Genomic DNA, 17,310 nt, shown 5'->3' on the forward strand with positions numbered 1-17,310 from the left:
AAGAGATCTCAGAATTTGTGGGTTAAAAAGGAGAGTTATGTGGAAAAACTGTCACTGATTTCCTGCTGTTTCAACTTCTGGGTCACCCCTTCCCTACCAGTCCAGCTGTCCTTATTCCACTGAAGCTTTATTGCTGCTCTAGAATGACATGAAGCTCCCTCACACTTTAACTATAAAAAATGTTATATTGTATTTGTCCAAAAACCTACATGAGTAAAAGAAGATCCCTGAGGGGATATTATTAACTGCCTGCTACTTATCATTGATGGTTATTCTCTGAGACAACTCTCCTGTTTAATCTTTATGCTCTCGACAATAACCCTTCTCTCTTTTTGATCAAGTGTTTAATTTTCTTGAAAGATTTTCTCCGACTTTAGTTATTACTGAAGGGGATTTTAATTTTACCCCAACTCTTTAATGGCTAAATCTTGCATATCCACTATTTCAAATAGGGGTATTTCAGTTACTCTAAGTAAATAGTTCAAGGATTTGGTCTTGATAGGTAGCTGGAAAATTTCAAATCAAAACAAAATTGAAAATGCAGTTTCTTTTCCACTTTAGAATAGCATTTTTTGTCTCCCTGAATGACCTGTCAGTGTATTGGAATAAGAAATGGATACTGCTAGACTGCTACAGAGCATACTCCCGTGTCAGCACAGTTTCATCAGCAAGAGTGGCAGCCCTGTATGGGAAATCAGTGAGCTGGTTATTTCATCTGCAGCTGATCAAAGATAAACAAGATAAAAAAGACAAACAAAGGAAAACAACGATGTAGAATGTATTCTTACCTTCCTAGCCTCCACAGACAATATTATTGCAACATTTCCTCTAATTGTTTATAGTGGAACTTTATAGCAAAAAAGATGAGAAAAATAAAGGAAAAAGAAAAAAACCAAACCAAAACCAAAAGAGGTTCAGAAGAAAGCAAAGCCAGAAACCCTTGAAACTTTCTTGTTGCCCCTTCTAACAAGTATTCTCAATCCTTCCCCATTGTCACTGCATTCCAGAGCGCAGTTTAAGTCCAGATCATTGGTAAATATCTAATAACAGTTAAATTTAGAGCAGCCCATTGAACATGGAAATATTGCACCATAGGACTGAGAAATCTTTTTGGGAGACTTGTTTTGTTATCCTGGATACTTCTGTATCCAATGACCTTGTTGTCTGTCATAATTACAGTTTACAACATGCTCCTGTTCCTGGAGCCAGTAAATTCTTAGAGGGTCCACGATTTTGTCTGTACTCCCAATGTTGTTTCATTGTCTTCTCTTGTCTGACCTGGAAGTCTGGGAATGGAAGCACAGAGCCTCAGTCTGCTCCCTCCTGTGCAGCCACTCTCCTTCCCTGGTTCCCATGCTCAAAATGGGTGCTTGGTACATCATTCTTAGGGCAAGACAGTAATTCACTTTTCTTCCTTTCCCCTTTCCCACAATAACTCATCCTCACTGCTAACCTCCCTCCAGCACAGACTTGCTCACAGGCTGCAACCAGAGAGGTGCCAGGACGCTCTGGTTGCAGGACACAGGACACAGCTGCTCCATGACCAGGCGTTCAGGGGAGGAAAGACTTGAGTGGAAGTAAGCAGGGCCAAATGCTAGTCAGCAGACACTAGAACATATAGATCTAAATCTATACATCTGAGCCGTACGCATCCCAGTCTGTAAAAACAATGTTGAAATACTTCCCTATTTCTCAAGGAAGTTACTAGGGTTAATAAATGAATGCTTACATAACACTGTACTGTCAGAAAAATACTTTTCCTGCATCAACATGTTTTCAAATATTTCAACTGATGAAATTAATTTTACAAACAGCTACAACACAGACTATAAATGGTGGCTAATAATCTCAAAATAATCCCCTTAAGATTCTTCTAATATTGCAAAATCTTTCAGACGGAGTATTCAATTCCCCTGTTGCATTTCTGTGGAGGCAGTTGGACTCAGCAGCCCCATTTGCTTTCTCAGCATTAGATGCCAGAGTACACAACAGTATGGGTGGAAAGAACACAGCAAGAGCAAGGTGGCATCACCAAAGAAATGGAGCAACAGATTTAAGAAGGGAATGATTCCCACAGCAGGTCAATCGAAGTGGCAGCTGTGTGTTTCTGGGGTAGCAGCAAGTGTCTGCTACCACCTTAGAGCAGCATTGTGGCTTTAAATTTTATCCTGGTTGTCTCAAATACATACATATTTTCTAACAGTACCACTGTTCCTCATGAAGCACTGGTTCTGCCCCAGCCCAGGACAAACTTCTCCAACATTTCATTTTCCTACCCTGTAAGGCTCAAACAAGAGATGTGTGGAGAATCTTTGTGTGCTGCCCTTCACACTTGCAATCAAATCTTCCCTGCCTAATGAGCCATGGGCTGTTGCTCTGAAAGAGAGGACATTACCAGTTCAGAAAAAATAAACCCCTGCAGATTAATCACCTGGCTTCTTCATGGGCCCAATTGCAATGAGCAGACACTGTGAAAGCAGAGCATCTCCACATACACTGCCTGACAGATAAGCATATTAGCTGATCCCCATGCCTGCCTTTGACACACATATAGCACATGAGCCTTATTTCATTGCTTGTTTCAAATATATACCAGAGGTCTCCTAATGTCACTATAGCCACAGAAATTAACAATATGCAGCCATTTCATGATTCTCCTAGTGTTCCCCCCTTCCTGCCCCAGTAAAACAGTATCTATTTCATGCTTCTTGATTTTTGAAGTGAGTGTTTTATTGCTTTCTGAACAGCACTAACTGCTAGGTTATCATTTCTGCATCCACCATGCAGTAATCCTTGCAAAGACAAGGACCTCAATTCATCTTGAGAACTACACTTTGCCAGAAACTGCCCCCTAACTAAGGGTTTTCCTGCTCCATGGTAAGTCACCAGTAGCTTTATTGTTACTCAGTCTGATCACTGCATTTTGGTGCAGAAGCCATAGTAAAAGGAAGCAGGATTAGGTGCTGGGCAAACCCATCAAAAGCCCTTTGCCAAACCCTGAACATAGCACAGGCAGGACACAGAGCTTAATTCGCTGGAAACACAGAGAAAAGAAACAAACAACCAGTTGTGCAATCAGCACAGCTTCCCCCATTCCACTGCAAGGTAAGCTCAGAAAAGACTAACAGGATAACCAAACAGTTAAACAGACATGAAATGCTCCAATTTATGTAATGACAATACCCTTCCATCACCATAACCCACCTCTCCACCCTTGCCTGCCCCAGCTCTCCATGGTTCAGGAGCTTTTTTGAGCAGTGTGATTCCAGCATAACATGAAGGAAACACCAGCTTTAACTTTTCATAATTTTTATCATTCCTCCTTTCTCTTGCTGGCTGAAGTGTCAGTCTCACTCAACTCCTGATTTAGCCTATAGCAGGTAACAGTGAACCCTCATCCTATTTCATGTATCTATGAGCCTGTTTTCCATGTTTCCATTTTTACAGCCCTTAGAGGCTACAGGAACATGATGCTTTGATTGCCTTTACCTTATCCTTCCTATGGGTCACGTGGGTCACTGGCATACCTGAAATAAACTGGGCCTGCTGTTTCAACCATCAGTCACTCCTCAGCTGGAAGGCAGTCCCGTGGGCAGGGAGACTCCGGAGCAGGGCAGAGGACAGTGGTGTCTTTGATGGTAGCTGTGTACTTGAGCTCCCACCTGTGAACAGGTATCCATGGGCACCACTCCTCCCCTGGCTGTTCCCATTTGATCATGCTGTGCTCCTATTGGAGCATTCCAGTAAACAGGACGCAGAGCAGGGTATCTGCCTCTGTGACCACGCACCAAGGCTAAATCCTCCACAGATTACAAGTCAGAAAAAGCTGTGGTGTTTACCTGAGCTGAGGATTTGGCCCTACACTATTAATGTAAATAAGAGCCACCAAGCAGGGCTCTTTCCAGGCGAGAGACACTGAGCAGCATTTGATTAAGGCCAATGTGAGTAGAGTGTGCACAGCATGCAGAAATTCCCCAGAAATAGTCCTTTAGAAAGAACCACCTGGATGCTACAAAATGAGCCATAAATGTGGAGAACTCATAAATATAACAGCACTTCAAACTGGACATCTTTGTAGCCCTTCAGTGTCTGTTGGGGTCACAAATCCTGGAGTTGGGAATATTAATTCACCACATCTTCAAGGAGGCAAAAACACTGCTGAGAGGGATGCAAACATGTTTGTTTTATAATGACGCATAAGGACTCTGCCTGGAGTCTCCCAAACAAGCCTTCCCCTTCCTTTAGTGGCACAAGAACAGTGCACACTACATGCTTTAAATGGGATTCAAGTCACTTTTTCATTGCTACTAGAGCAGGTACTGCTGGAGATAAAAGCAACTGTCTCAGAAGAGCAGGTATGACATCTGGTACATAGCACCAAAAATAAATCTTTAACTTCCTCTCATACCTGCCAAACCTGTTCCAAGGAAACAAGCCTAGGAAATATTACAAATACACACTTCTCTCTGATTTCAAAGGAAGAACTGACCTATTTTTTCTTTGCCCATTTAAAATATTTCCTATGAGAAGATCAGTTTGCTAAAACAATAGGCTGTGTTTGGAATAATCCCAATCATAAAACAAAACTGCATGCATATGAAAAGGGCAAGTGGCCTGATGTTTGCACTGGAGGTAATTCACGCTAACACTGCTATTTATAGTGCAGCAGCACCTTAGGGACACAGTCATGCTCAGCACACCCACTCGGTACACACTATACAAGCATGAAATCTGATCGTCTCTCCCCTGCAGTGCACTCCTCGTGCTGCTGATTTATGGAAACTGGCTCTGTAATGCCATACCATTTGGGAGTGGTCCTTTGTGAAATCATCTTCTCTGGTCGTATTTGTGTAGTAAGTATTTTCCATATCCTTTTCAACAGCTGACCTGGCTTACCAGAAGACAAGAGGTTTGTGTATTGGAGAAGATGACCTACTTAAATCAGGAACAATTAAAGACCCAGCTCCTATTTACATGCTTGTGTAAGGAACCACATACACACACACAAATCACAATGAAGATGCCAGGAAATGTTTCTCAGTGCTACAATTCTGGTCATACAGGAGGGTCTAAGACAGGGGGAAACAATAAAAGGAAGTGCTTGTGATTCATTATTAGCAATGTAAATAGGACACATTTGGAGCCTGTCATCATCCTGATCGCTCATCTGCTTTTATTAGTCCTCATTCTTTATTCTTATTGTCTTGTTTTCTGTGCTTGTCGTTAAAGTTAGTTATATTACAGGCATCTGTTTAGCATATTCTATATGAAAATGCAAATAGAGATGAAAACCACACGTTAAATAAATATATGCAGCTTCCATGACATGTACATATTTGACTGCAGCATGTCAAACACAAAAGAATTATCACTTCCCAAGTCTGCATGTTCATTACGTGCATTACTTTTCTACCAGCAGATGGCAGTTTACTATTGCTTCAAATAGGTTATTTTGTTGATGTCAGATGTTCCAAAGTCCTGCGTGGTTAGTAAAAAAACTTTCAGCTCATTTCACAGCTAATTTTTAACTCAATTTTCTTCTGCATCATCCCCTCTAGAAAATGTAATCAGGACCAAGCTATTTACTTCAGTTTACAGTCCTGCCACTGAGCAATGCTAATCACTATCGCAACAGTTCCCTGACAGCAAGTTCATGCAAACCAGTGGGTATTATCCAGCTTCAAGCACTCACTGCTGCCACCAGCCCCTTAAGGCACACCTCACACTCCCCAACTCCCAGTCTGTGCTCGGGAAATTATGCACATTATTAACACGGGTGGCAGGAGCAACGTGAGAGATGAGACTGTACAAAGGGGCCACTGGTTTATTTGCTTTGAAACTGCCTGAATTTTAGGTAACAAAGAGTTAAAACTACCACCCGGGCAAAGCTGGCAGCCTCTTGCACTGCAGGAGGTCCAAGGGCAGCAGGGAGTCTGTGCCAGAAGATGCAGCCTACAGGGGCTTTCAGAAATCCTGCTGCTGCCCGAGGCCATCCTTTAACCCAGTCAGAGCTCAGCTATGAGCCCATCTTGTCCTCCCTCACAGGGCTGAGAATGTGAGTTTTCCTAGCGAAACACTCCAGCAGGGAGCACAAGCAAAATGAAGGGATAGGTCAGTCCAATGCTGCTGTAACACCTGGGCAGGGATTGACCCTGGGCATCATCTGACACATACAGACCCCACAGGCACAGCAGTGCCTTCCACATCCTAAAACCAGGCACCGGGAGAGACTCAGGCTCCCAGAGCCTCTCTCTTCACTGACATGTGGTGACATTGCTCATCTTCGCTTCCTGCCCCCAAAACTCCCTCCTTTGAGTCAAAACCAGCATTCAGGTTGGCCCCATGAGGCAACGTAGCCCACAGCTGGATTTGTTCCCTCATCCAGCGCTGCCACCCACCACAGCAAACAAATGCTCCTTTTGGCTGCATCAGCCACAGAGATCTGTGCTGCATTAAAGCAATCACACGACTCCTGGCTTCCCAGGGGAGCAGAACTCCTCTCTCAGCACAGGTGCGGCCCTTCAGTACTTGGTATTGCAGGGACACATCCATTCCTGCCAGCTCACCAGCCACTGACCACAACGGTGGGCTGAAACAGCCTGTACAGAGGGCAGGAAGGAAGAAAGGACTCCTGTAATGTGCCCATGGGCTGAGGACAGATTAGTTTTGTGGCCGGACTGGGATTTTGTTAATTTGATTTTTTGCTCTGCTTAACACAGGAAACTGCCCTTTTCCTAGGGCAGCACAGGTCCTTTCAAGTCCTGCAGATCTTGAATTGGTTCCTTGTATTCTCATGCTAGAGTGGCAAACAAGAGATCCAGAGATCTCTTTGCATCTACTAAAGAACTAAACAAAGCTAAAAGTTCCAAAAGAGAGTATTGACACACACCGCTTTGTAACCTGTCTTGGGAATGCAGTGTTTTCTTTTACAAGTAGTCCCACATAGCCCCTTTTTAATGATCTGCAGAGAGACACAAATTCACTGGTGGTATTAAATTAGAAGTGAAAAACAACAAAGACAGCTGATGCATTACAAATGGGAAAGAGAACTGAAAAATAGAGGAGGAGAAAGGAAATGTAACAACATTTGGGAAAAACAGGAGAGCATTACAGTGTGGGGAACAGGACACGTATACACGGTATCAGGCACAGACTGACCAAGGGAGATCAAAAATGTGCCAAGAGGAACAGGTCAGCAGTAGGAGGGGAAAGACTAACAATTTTTTTCTCCTCAATGCTGAAGACTCCTGCAATCTTTCCTTTCACTGGAAACTCTTTGTGGTGAAGTCCTCATGCATAGAGCCATGCTTGTAAAAACACGTGGATATGGTTCCAACAGCCTTTTGTTGGAACAAAGAGCAAATGGAAGTATTTAAGAATCACATAATGACTTTTGATAATTTCTAAACAATCACTTAACCAGAAAATACATGCTGATCAACCTCTCTTCTTTATGTGGACAACTGTGTAAGTAAAGGTGATGTTCATTTGAGCCTGACACCATCCTATCAACTTTTGTTTCCATCTGAGAAATCCTTTAAATAACATTCAGAGTAGGTTTAACATCCATTATCACTCTGATTATTTCACTCCTAAGAGAATGGATTTCAAAATTGTATTTTCCAGTTGAAGATTAAAGAGCTACTTCTAGGTTTCCTTAACCTTCTTTAACAAAGTAAAATTCTGCTGCGTCTCAAAACCTAAACATTAATACAGACGGGATTTGCTGTCTTTTTTGTAAATGTCAGCAGCAAACATTTAGCATTCCCATTACTTTCCCACCCAAACCTCATCTACTCACGTTGAGAAGCAAACTGGACTTCTTACATGCTCAGGCTGCCTTGTCTTGTGCTCAGGGATCCATGCCACTGTTGGACCCCAGCTTTTCTGGTCCCTTCACAAAGCGAAAGCAGGTTGTTGCCTCAGGGCCTAAAGAGGGCAGCTTTTCACGCCTGTGATGCACAGGTACCCCGCTGACCTTTTAAGCAGCCTGCTGCCCCCCAGGGAGGCTGCCGGAACAGGGGAATGCTGCTAGCTCACCCCACAGCACACGTGCAAACAGCAGCTCCCCACATCTGATGCTGTGGTATGTACTTGGCACTGGAAAGCAACACACATTGCTGCAGAGTGCAAGGCAAGACGGGATTCTTTTCACTGCACATCAGCAAGCAGTGGAGTCCATTTAGCTAGCCTTGCATTTCTTATAGTCACATCACTTTTCTACTGCAGGCAGAGTCACAGCACTTGTCTCTGACTGCAGCACACATCCCTGGAAGCAGGGGTGGAGGGGAGACAAGACAAATCTCATAGTAAGGGACAGAGCTGGGCCCTCTCAATCTTACCCTGCAGAGCCACAAACTCCTGGCCCTGCTGCTGGGGAAAACAGAGGGAAAATCCCACATCCTGATAAGAGCAAAACTATGCCCTGTGCAATTTGTCCGAGGTACAGCATTGCCTGAATCAGGTCTAATTGCCTTGCAAGATAGGATGAAGAACATCTTAATTCCCCAGACTCTGTCCCAAAGCCTGAGCACTCTTAGAGCTCATAATCTTGTGCACTGAGTCATATTAAATAAGTTGCAGAACTCAGCCTAGGTTTGCGACACTTCCTCCAGTGCACTGCTTTAGAGGGAAGGGTGAGCTGCAATCTGAGCCTAAAAAACAGAGTGTGCATTCCTTTTCTCCACTTTCCCCAGGCTTTATACCTAAAGCAGAGCAGGAACTAGGTGACTTACCTGCTGTCAGCACCTTTCATGTTTTAAAGTTTTCTATCAGGGCACGCAAGAGCCATAATAATGAAGAACTACATTATCTCACTTGCATCAGATTTTCCACCTTCCTCTGTGATTTACCATGCCAAAATCTCTGCTATTTGAGTGATATGGAAAGCGGCAGATGAAGGCTCAAAACCGGTAATGCTGCCTAGAATATGCAGCAAATAGAGTCTAATTAGAAATTAATATTTATGAGCTGTGTTCCTCTAACATAATTCGTTCTGCCCCAAAGTATCACTAGAGTATCACTTAGAAGACGAGAAGGTTTGAGGTGAAGTTTCTTAGTTAGAGAAACACAGCAGATGCCATGTGGGGAGCAGCAGCCTGGAGGCTGACAGGACCTGGCTCTGCAGAGACGCCGGCCTGCAGGACAGGGGCAGAGGAGCCCACGGACAGGAGGGCTCCAGAAATTAAATACCTGCTGGCTGAGAGCCGGTAGAGCTGCAACAACCAAGAGGGGCTGGTCCTCATCAGCCGCGCAGAGCTGCGGGCTCCTTCCCGGCGGAGGCGGACGTGGGCGCGTCACGTGCGGCCGTGTCCCCGCAGCCCCGCTTCCTGCGGCCGCGTCCCTGAGGCCGGGCCCCTCAGCCCCGCTTCCTGCGGCCGTGGCCCCTCAGCCGTGTCCCCGCAGCCCCGTCCCCTCAGCCCCGCTTCCTGCGGCCGTGGCCCCTCAGCCCCGTCCCCTCAGCCCCACTTCCTGCAGCCGTGGCCCCGCGGACGGCAGTGGCTTGGCCAGCGCAGCGACTGCGGCCAGCGGGGAAACGCCACTGTCTCGGCAGGGCTCTCTGGGAGAATGTCCCGGAACAACATCCCTGCCTTTGCCCGCTGGTCTGTAAAACTTAAGTCCTAGAAATGAGTGTCCCCCAAAACGGGGCTTCCACACAACGGAATGCTTAAAGAAACTGCACCACAATGTGCATAATGAAGTTGGGAATTAAACACAGGATTTGACTGTGTCAAATAGAGGCCTTGTCCCATCAGAAGTCAACCGATGACTAAAGCCAGGAACAAAGCAAACCTGGAGCACCTCAGAACAGAGAATATCATCGAATGAAGCAAACAGCTGAAAAAAAAGAGAACCATTACAGTTACATCCCCTTTCACCTCCTAGCAGTATGTAAACACAATAAGGTCAAACCTAGACAGAACTGTTGAGTGTGTGACAAGTTTTCACCAAGAAGCTGTGTTTTTAATCCAGCATGTGAGATCTCTGCACAAGCTCCACACTCCTGCATACTCCACAGTTCTCCTTGGCTGGGGTGTGGGACAAACACAAGACCAATTCTTCTGCCAAGACTCATCTCTACGGCAAAAACAATGAACTAAGAATACACTCACTGTGTCAGCAGGTCCTATACATTAGAAGCACTGCAAGGGTTAATAACAAAAGAAATGGCGGGATATATTGAGTTTCAATTACAGCTTGTATACTGAAAGTAAGGATCCTTATTCAGGAGTGAATCCTACTCAATGAAACACGAATTTTAAGTAAATGCAAATAGCCTGCACTGAAAATGTGAAAAATAAACAAAATATCATTTAATTTAATTTGAGTGCCCAAGCAAGTAATTTTCAAGTCTGTTTAATATTTAGGAAGAAAAAGCCTTAGTTCAGTCTCTGCAAATGGTTTTAGTTACTTCTGTGACTTTCCATCTCTTGAGGATAATCTACTCCTAATAAGGACAATTGCTTAGATTTATTACCCCACTGAGGTCTTGTTAAAGATCTAACAAAAATCCTATTTAAATGAAAAGGACAATAGAATTTAAAGTCAGTGTAGAGTTTAATTAAAACCTGAAACAATGTCTTCATGCATTAGAAAAGCAAAAACAGATTTCAAAGCTGTTAAACTACGTGTAATTGGCATAAACTATCCATTGAGCCAAAGTTAAAAAGAAAAGCCAGACTATCGTATGGAAATTGAAGTCTATTAATAAATAAGAGACCTGATACATGTGCATAGCACCATATTTTTGCATGCATTTTTTTATTTGCCTAATTTGCTAAGCATATTTTAGAGCAAACATGAAACAAGCTAGCTGTTAAGTTGAACAAATCCAAAAGGGACAAAAAGAGACTGATTGAAATCAATGCATTAACATGAACCAGCATTTAAAAACGTTTCATAATGTTCCCAAAGAGAGCATGTAAACTGCAGCAGTCTCAGTGCAAAACTGCTGTAATCTGTGTTCCCATGTAGTCATTATTCATACATGGGAGTATACAGCTCCTAAGTCATTTTTCATGCATGAATAGTTTAAAACCCAAAATCACTGACATGAATCCACTAGGGAGGCCTCCCATTTGAAAGTTAACGTCTCGAGAACTCTGGGAAGGAATGTGAAGCCAGATACCAGTCCATGTGCTGACAAAACTTTTCTGAAGGGAAGGATCTGCGTGCAGCCCCACTCTGACCACAGGCACACCCAGGCCTTCCCCAGCCCCAGAGCCACCGCCGGCCTCCTGGGTCCCGTCTGCAAAGCCACAGCCTGCACGGCTGCAGAGCCAAGCCAGGTCTTGCCACCTCTCCCTTCCCCTACCGACATGCAATAGGGACCTCGCACACAGGGAAGGCAGGTCAGCACTACAGCTGCTTTGGGCACGCACTTTCCTTTTCAGGAGAAAATAAATTCTGAGACAAAAACTATCACATAACCTATTTCTGCATTAAGGAAAAGGCTCTTTTCTTTCTATTCCTTCCCACAGGAAGGGTGGCGGGCTGGCTGGGGCGGGCAGACGCGGATGGGCTCGGTGCAGACGAACTGCGCATCGAGGCGCTCCACGCAGCAGTGCCTGGAAGCGGTGCCCCGGCTCGGCCGTCCGCTCTGGCTGGCCCAGCTGTCACCCGAGAGTGACAAAGAGTCAGGAGGGAACTGCGGTGCTGAAGTGGGTCACACGACTCCCTCGTTTGGAAATATCCCGAAAGGATGATACATCACCTTCCCTCTGCAGCACATCAGTCCCTTGTTAACCATTTAACCAGCCTGGTTACAATACACTGCAAGTCCACAGAACTGGCCATCTTACGTAGGCCTCTCCCTGTTTAAAATTACAACTCTTACTCTGCGGTACAGTCGGCGCCCTTTCTTTTAGCTTGCATTTTGCATGGGTGTTCAGTATTTAGGGCTCGCTTTAAGTCCGGAAACACCTGCCCGAGCAAGGCCAGCTGCGAGCCCTGCCACCAAGTCCCTGCGGGGCGCGGGTGGGCGGCGGTGGCGGCCGGGTCCCTCCCGCCGTTCCTGCCCGCGGCTCTGTGTGTCACCTACCCGGCAGTGCCGAGACGCGAGAGCTCTCAGGACAAGCACGGTGGAACACACCATGGGGTGCCTGCAGCACAAGCTGCGCCATACCACGGTCTCACCCTGAGCCTGGTGCCAGCACCGAGGGGTAGCGCACGGTGACACTCGAGTGCCACCGGCTAAAGCACCCGGAGGGCGGCGCCCCGAGGGCGGCAATCCCGGCGGCAACGCACGGCCAGCGAGGCGGTGGCCTCCGTCCCGCACGGCCCGCGGGCTGCAGGCAGCGGGCGCGGAGCCAACGCCCCTGCGCTGTCCCCCCGCGCTGCGCCGGGGGCGCAGTGAACGAGGGCTCGTCCACGCACGGTTCCTGCACGGCGGACAGGCGATTCCTCAATGCGCCTCAGGCCGGCGATTGTGAGCGCAGTAACAGAGGGGAAATGTCCGATGTCAGCCCTGTGTGAAAGACATTAAAACACTGAAGTGTGAGGTGCGTCCTGGGGGTTGTATTCCTCAATGACCTTTTTAAAGAAATATGGTCTGAAATCTCTTGTCAGGGTCTGCAGGAAAGACACAGCTATTTACAAATGGTAACTAGTACTTGGAATTACCCATTGCACTTGGTGACAAAGAGCTCCTCATTTCCCATTCCATCCACACAAGGAGTGGAAATGTCAATTTAGTGCTGCTCTATTTTTAGTTCTTTCACTACAGATACAAAGCCTAGCACAGTTTCAAGACAATGAGGAATGCTATGAAGCTGGGATAAAATCTTGGAGCATCCCAAGCCCTTCCAATCACCTCTATAGCTAACAAGCAGAACTACATCTTGGTAAATTACGACTAAGCTCCAAATAAAAAATACTCTTGAAAATAAACTAATAGCTGCCAATGACAATTCTAAGCAGGATTTAGGATCTTTGTTTCATTAATTGCCACATACATGAAACAAAGGCTACTTTCCAATTCAAGGATGAGTGAAATAAAACCGTGGAAGGTAACATTTGAGTCTCCTTTGCTCTTTGTACACATGCACTTTCTTCTGGCAATAACAGCACTGCCAAGGGATAAGAGACAGGCTTCTCAAAAGATAATTCACAAAACAACCTTACAGAACAATGGCCTGGTACAACAGCTGAATGGCACGGGGCAAGAGTGGAGCTCCACAGCATCAACAAGTTTTTCTGACAGAACACAGATTTACACTCAGTAACTATTTTCATTACTGATTAGGTTTCCACATCTTCACAAGCACATTCCAGTCATACTTCCAAAAGTATCTGGCCAGTTAGCACAACCTTGTATAGCAGTAGACAAAATGGCATCTGCATAAAGTTTGCCTACGGGAGAAAAGGCAAAAATCAGGCATGAAGGTGAGGTTTGTTCCAAACTCAGCATTACACACAAAGCCTCAGTGCTTCATGTAAGAAACAGGTGGTTCCTAAAGCTGTGCCTCTGAAGGAAGCAATACTTTGTCCACTATTTTTTCTCCTGTTTTGCTTTTTAGTCATGCTATGTCCTAAATTCAGTCTTAGAACAGATGCCCCACTCCTGCATTAAAAGCCATGGGGGAGACTTTTTTATAAGACCACATCTATCCAATTTTTCTTTAGTAAACTTATTCTGTTGGGGTAACAGATTGTTGTCCCTGTCCTGGAGGGAGCTGATGCTGGGCATGTGGCTGCTCTGTGTGTCCTCCCTGATGCAGAGCTCTGGGACTCTCCTTCCAGGGCTGGATCATGATGTTTACATGTCTGACACCAACTCTACCTATGGCTGCACTCACAGATTTTTCAGTAAACACACAGCTACAGCACCTGACACTATATCAGTCCAGCATTTCCCAAATATTAGGGGTATGGGAGAATGCAGATAAAGTACTTTACTTCCTTCTGTGCATCATCCCACTCCAGGAAAGGAAGCAATTTCTCACAGGGCTTAAGTAAGCAAAAGGTGATGACTACAATTAACTAGGGCCACAAATACAAATTATAATTATCTCAGTAGAGAGGTAAATGTTTCAGTGCTAACATCTGAAAGCTTGAAATTTGGTGACATATTTTCAAACCAGCCTCAGCGTGCCAAACAACCCAGAGGAATAGATATAGCTACTCTGGAAAGTGTTAATGCAGATTAAATCCAGTCAATAGCAGAAGTCAGAGTTATTCATAAATTCTGGTTTCTCAGATCTGCTCTTCCAGAAGAAAAGCACTTTATGAATGCAACAGATGCTTTGCTTTTGAACACACTTCAGTAGATCTCAGTACTGCTCATGCACACCTGAACAAGCACGAGCTCATTCAAGGGAGGGAGCCAGCCTGTCCCACATCTGTTATAACTTACCCACTTGCAGGACTAACACCCAGTTATCTTTATAAAGCTCAACCAAACAAAACCAGGAAGAGGTAAAGGTGTTAGAGCAGTTAGTTCTTTTTCATCCTGTCCACAAGGACCCCAAACTCGCAATTGTGTTTAGGTAGATATTTTCCTGTTTGATAAGCACACACAAAATCCTGATTTATAAATGCAAATGTTACTGGAATGGCAGGGTAGAATTGTTCTTTAAATCATGACAAGTCTGAACTGTTGGAGACCTAGAATTAATAAAAAAGCTTGAAAATTAATGTTTCCATTGTGTCACTGCAGGGCAAATCTTTGTCTCCAGTCCCTCCAATCTGAAATGGTTCACAGAGATGCCACAGACACCTGCTCTAAGAAACTCACCTTTCTCCTGTCACTTCTAAAGCTTGCTCTGTCCCACAACCAAAATCCCAGATCCTCTGTAACACTGCCAGCAAGATCTCAGATTTCCCTTCTCTACCCAACTTGGGAGCATCAGGTATCTTCACCCCTGAGCACTGCTCAGTTCCTCTTAGAGGAGGAGATGTCTGCCCCTTCCAGAACACAGGAGGCAAATGGGTGCCCTCTGTATAACTTTCCTCACACCTGCAAAAGTTGCAGCAAGAGAGTATAACAGTACTTCTGCAGTGAGTTCAATGTTCACCACCCACACAGGAAGGGGAAGTACAGGAACATCACAACCAACTGAGGAGGGACTTGGGTTTTGCTTTGAGACAATCCTTTTTATATACAAAGACTGTAGAAAGTCATATTTTCTTGAGCACAGTTGCTTTTTAAAAGCAGGAGGATTTTTTCCTCAAAATTCAAAGAGGCACTCAAATGCACTAAGCATAAACATGCTTTAAGCATTTTATTAAGCAAGCTGCTTCTAACTGTCACAATGACTGGTCCTATCTTACTGGCAGCTTTTCCCAGTCACTAATGCTGCATGAACATGCAGATACACCCATCTACTAGAACAAAATGCAACGAAGCCTCTACCCAACTTTGGATCTGCTTAAACTGACAGTAAAGTCACAAGTTACAGCAGGAACTATTTTTAAATATTCTCAAGAAAATACAATTAAATAACAGAACTAGAAAAAAAAATCACAGCAGGTCCTATACAAGTGTTCAGACGAGAACTTAAAATAACACCTTATTTCTTTTCAGGTTACTATTTGTTTTGCACTACATTTAAATATCCTACTGTGTCTCTAGGCAGTGTGAGACAGTCATTCTGCAACAAAACTTCTGCCAAAGTAGGCTCTAGTGGTGGAATGCATTTAGAAATGATGGCCAGATGATGGCACGGTAAACGTCCTTCTTTTGACAGGCTATACATGTCTATTAGAAATATTCCTTGTTCCATATGCATGTGAAGGATCAGACACATACACTCCTCACTCAGAACAACTACCTCCTGGAACACGTCACCAGAGTATTTACTGCCAAATCCAGAAGGAGTTTGTGATTCTTACATTGTCCCCATTAATGAGAAAAATGTCACTATACAAAAGCTCTCTCTTTTTTTCCCTTTCTTATCAAATCCTTCAAACAGCTGATAACTAGCTTTTATAGATTGGAGAGTCAGATGGAATTCTGAACCTATTATTTTACTAAAACCCCAGGGGTCAACTTATCACCCGAAAACCATTTTACATGGACAATTTGACTTTCATGTGGAGTGTCAGAACATACCCTAGATGGAAATCTAAAATAAATTATATGGAGTAGTGCCTTCTTTGTGCTGAAATTTATCGGTCCCACACTACAATAATTTTGAAAATTGTATCCCTTAAGCTACAGTGCTGAGATATTATTAACTGCTTGAACTGAAAGAGCAGGTCTGATTGGCTGCTATAAAGTCTATGAACAGAGACTAATTTCTATTGAACCACATGCTTATCTGAAGCTGTGTTCCACCATTGCAAGCTGCCAACTTTATTTTCTTCCAGAATACACTGCCCATCTTTTTGCCATCATCCTCAGTATGCACTGTCACTTCAGCAAATCCATTCCAGGAGCTAAGAATGTATCTAAGCTTCTGCTAATACGGTTGTCTGAGACAATCACACCCAGGAGACAGGGAGGGAGATGCATCCACTTGTACCTCTTATCTTCCTAACACAGGTTATTTTCTTCACTAAGCAAGCCTCCAGTGTCTGAAATGCATCTCTGGGATGTATCACAAGATAAGCATATCTATTTCATGGCTGACAATTTCTTTATCGCTTCTGCTGCCATACTTAAGAACTAACATTATTTGATAATGTGCTGATGCTCTGGTCAATACACCTTTTACATCTGTTAGTACAATTTTTAGAAACCAAACTGACCTCAGAGCCTGAAGTCTTTATAATTGAGAAGATACTGAAAATGATAAATGATACAGCTGCAGAGTGACTATTCTTTGAGGGGAAATTCCCAACTAGACAGAAAAACCTTCTCCAGGCATAACACATAAGACACAAGGATAGAGTTCTGGGATAAAAGAAGTGTATTTCCTACACACAGGAATCTAACAAGTCTGGAATAAAACAGCTAAAATATTACTCCACATCAGGAAAAATAGTAATAAATTGTACTGCCTCATTTTCATTCAGATAATTTAATAGCCTTTATAAACTGAAAGAAATTGCTGAAAAGGAGGTTCTGATTCTAGAAACGTCCAAGTTTCTAGACAGCACCACTTTCACTTTTTCTTTACTAGACAGTGTGAAGCTCTCCATGAGGCATTCAAAACTAATGACTATTTACTGTGGCAAATCAATCTCTCTAAGCAGAGAACCTATTGCTTCCAGCAATGGCATTCAGCTCACTAAGACCTTTGTCAGGCAGGAATTTGAAAACCAAGGCATGGCAGTTCTCTTCCAAACCTTTTAATGCCTGTCTGTCCAACATCTTTCTTTTATTTTAGGATGGATCTAAGAAGCAGTAGGAGCCTGTCAGTAAGTGGA

General features: G+C 44.1%; 1 protein-coding gene across 4 annotated transcripts in view; it reads right to left on the bottom strand.

Annotated features, from left to right (window-relative positions):
• Positions 1-12,061, bottom strand: part of ZNF644 (zinc finger protein 644) — a 76,615-nt gene extending 64,554 nt beyond the window's left edge. For 2 of the 4 annotated variants that reach the window (XM_026790588.2, XM_074546092.1), the window contains exon 1: positions 9,193-9,330. The gene's annotated coding sequence lies outside the window, so the exon portion shown is untranslated. Of the gene's footprint in view, positions 1-9,192; positions 9,334-12,040 lie in introns of those variants that run through there. The other 2 variants (XM_074546091.1, XM_074546090.1) reach the window with 2 other exon arrangements.
• Between the last annotated feature and the right edge of the window lie 5,249 nt (positions 12,062-17,310).

This window comes from Zonotrichia albicollis, chromosome 8 (assembly GCF_047830755.1).
Source record: "Zonotrichia albicollis isolate bZonAlb1 chromosome 8, bZonAlb1.hap1, whole genome shotgun sequence".
In the NCBI taxonomy this organism is placed as follows: Eukaryota; Metazoa; Chordata; class Aves; order Passeriformes; family Passerellidae; genus Zonotrichia; species Zonotrichia albicollis.